The 3,300-nt window shown below is 38.6% G+C and overlaps 1 protein-coding gene across 4 annotated transcripts in view; it reads left to right on the forward strand.

Annotated features, from left to right (window-relative positions):
• The window catches only part of Cftr (CF transmembrane conductance regulator), a 156,162-nt gene that overhangs the window by 134,528 nt on the left and 18,334 nt on the right, over nt 1-3,300 (forward strand). The gene's annotated exons all lie outside the window — the stretch shown is intronic.

A 3,300-nucleotide genomic window follows, 5' to 3' on the forward strand; every position in this document is an offset into this window, starting at 1 on the left:
AGAATGACCCCTTTCTGTTTACTAATGATCCATCTGTTACTATATACCATTTTTCATGATAAAACCCTTATCACATTAGTCACAGTTGTTTTGCATTCCCAATCTATTAATTATAGTTCAGGTCCTTGTCACATTTGGCTTTGTTCTATCCTAATATTGCTTATTATTTCCTTTTTTCTATTTCAACATATCTCATAGTTTTTTCTTGAGAGGGAGACATAGATGACATGCTTGGGAAAAGGGCCTATGATTGTAGGCTCTTAGTAATAGACTGGCTACCTGTGCTGGAGTGTAGAGAGAAATTACATCTTCACCTGTGAGCTTTATGTTCCACCAGCTTGCTCACCTCTTTAGGTAGTACAGAATGGTTATAGTGGGCTAGCACTAAATATTTCTATATCCTAAAGTCAGTTAAGCTAGGCTTTTGGAAAAATCTCTAAGTTATAAAAGATAAAATAGTCTCATTCAAGAGAGGTCTTAAGTGGAAGACAATGTTCTAGCCTATCTCAGAATGACCACTCTCTTGTGGGGTTGCTTGAAACCTAGAGGAACTTCCTCCAGTCTTCCTGTGAGTTCTCTGGAGGCTGCCAGGAACTGCTCCCCTCTCCACAGTTCACAATGAGCCCTGGTCACCTTCTCCATGTAGTGAGTGTAGTACTGGTACATGCTCACTCTAGATTTCTGCTTGCTACTTTCTGCTGGTCTTTGTGACTGTCTATATCTGTTTGTCTTTCTCTCCAACTCTAGGGGCACAGTCTTTTGCTCTGTGACTTTACCTTTCTGACAGAAAATTTGTTGCTTAACTTTTTACTTAAGATGGAGGAACTTTCCAGTTAGTGGTGGCACATACCTTTAATCCCAGCACTTGGGAAATGGAGGCAGGTGGATTTCCATGAATTCAAGGCCAGCCTGGTTCACAGAGTGAGTTACAGAACAACCAGGGCTACACAGTAAGACCCTGTCTTAAAAAAAATGAAAACAAACAAACAACAATACAACCCAAAAAGAATATCAGTGTTCTCATCAAATGAGCACATCTAAATTTGTGGATTTGCTAAAAGTACACCCCATTCTGCCTTTATAAAATCTGGTGTGAGGCTGCAGAATCATTTAACTATTTGAGCAGCCCAAGTGTCTTATTAACAATAAGCAGATATGTGAACATATAAGGTCAGTTATAATCACCCATGAGTCTGATGTTTCATTTGATTGTCTGTCTTAGTTTCTGGAGACCACAAGGAAACGAGATAATTACAATGCATTTCCCTCTGCCATTAAAGTGCAGATAAGGTGTTTTAAAGGGACCATGCCACAACCCAACCCCTCTACTCTTGACACAATGGAATTCCTGCTCCTACCAAGTTTGGCTCGGATTAGCTCTCCAGATTGTAATTTGATTATGTTGGTCTAAATTTTGCAGAGTTCAGGTGCATTGAGGTTACTAAAAACATTGACTCATACTTAGGGCACATCTTAAGAGCTTGTTTGCAGAAGTACTCTTACAAATAAGATAATTATTATGTGACAGTTACTCAACAAGACATCCTTGTTAGGGTATGAATCAATTAGGTTCCTTGCTGTTGAAAAACTGGTCAGACAATATACCTGCCAGTACTTTGATGTGAAGAAACCAGAGCAATAGCCAAAGGGTTTAAAGCCTCAGAAAGTGTTTAATGATTGCCTTCCAGCCCAGTATTATGCCAGCATAAGAACTGAGTTCTCTGAAAATGTATTTCCTTTTTGGAGGAAATGCATTGAGCTCATTTAACCCTACTAGGGATTAGTACATCAAGGTACATTCTGCCAACTATCCAGTAGATGAACTCTCTTCCATCTGTCCACTTTTACTTTCTTTTCTCTCCTATATATCACCTCCACTGACTTATTCTGATTTCTTATTTAACTTATTTAACATTGCAGTGTGGGAAAAATCATAACATAAGGTTAATGTGTATTTGCACAACATGGACTAGCACAGAGATGGAAGCGGGCAGTGTGGAATTCCTCCAGATTTTAAAATTAATATTTTATCTAGTCATTGAACAAAATTATTATATACTTATTTATTATATATTTAATAATATGTATGCTCATTAATTTGCCCATCTATCTGACTGCCTTTCAGTCTACCTCAGTATTGAGCACCTTTTGTAAGCCAAGTACACATGGGTCCATTTATTCCTTCATTCTTCCACTCACCCATTTTCCCATCCTTTCTTCCTCCAATCTATCAGCTAATCCAAGTATTTATTATGTAAATACACCATCCCAGATGGAGAAACTGGAAAAAAACTGGGTAAACTATGCAATCTTTGTTGAATTTATATTTTTTATGTAAATAAAGGAGAAAATAAATCATTAAAAATTCTTCTTCATAACATTTGCTTATTTTCCCAAGAACAATGGTTCATAAAAATTACCTTGTAGAGCTCTTTTGATGGTAGGAAGGCAATCACTCGTGTCACTGTTCTTCACAAGCTTACCACAAAGCCTACGTTATTGCCAAGTAATTTACTCAGTAAATTATTATTATTTTCTTTGGTTGTGGCCTATGCCACAGTTTGAGTTTATAAGTTATTGCTAGCCTACATGAAATAAATATAGAATCTGTAAATATTTAGAAATTCATTTTATAATCTATTTAAAGTACTGATTTGCAGTTTACTAAAAACAAACAGTTTTTCACCAACCACATATATGTAAAGAACACTTTTCAAAAAGGCCATTTTTTTCCCTAAAGAAGTCAAACAATAGGAAATAAAGGGGCAACGTGAACAGCATGAAACAAATTTAAGTGTTGTGTATGTATAACAGTTTATTCTGTGGCTAGTTAGTTATTGCAAGGAACTGAGCTTCTATCAGAACAAAGAATGTGAGCTTTGAGGACTACCTGGACTACTGAGCTCCTGGGTGGAAGGTAGCCTTAATCTGATGACTGAGCTCCTGAGTGGAAGGTAACCTGGACTACTGAGCTCCTGAGTGGAAGGTAGCCTGGACTACTGAGCTCCTGAGTGGAAGGTAACCTGGACTACTGAGCTCTTGAGTGGAAGGTAGCCTGGACTACTGAGCTCCTGGGTGGAAGGTAGCCTGGACTACTGAGCTCCTGAGTGGAAGGTAGCCTGGACTGCTGAGCTCCTGGGTGGAAGGTAGCCTTAATCTGATGACTGATCTGAGTGGAAGGTAGCCTTAATCTGATGACTGATCTGAGTGGAAGGTAGCCTTAATCTGATGACTGATCTCCTGGGTGGAAGGTAGCCTGGACTACTGAGCTCCTGGGTGGAAGGTAGCCTGGACTACTGA

Source organism: Mastomys coucha, unplaced genomic scaffold (genome assembly GCF_008632895.1).
Source record: "Mastomys coucha isolate ucsf_1 unplaced genomic scaffold, UCSF_Mcou_1 pScaffold20, whole genome shotgun sequence".
Taxonomy (NCBI): Eukaryota; Metazoa; Chordata; class Mammalia; order Rodentia; family Muridae; genus Mastomys; species Mastomys coucha.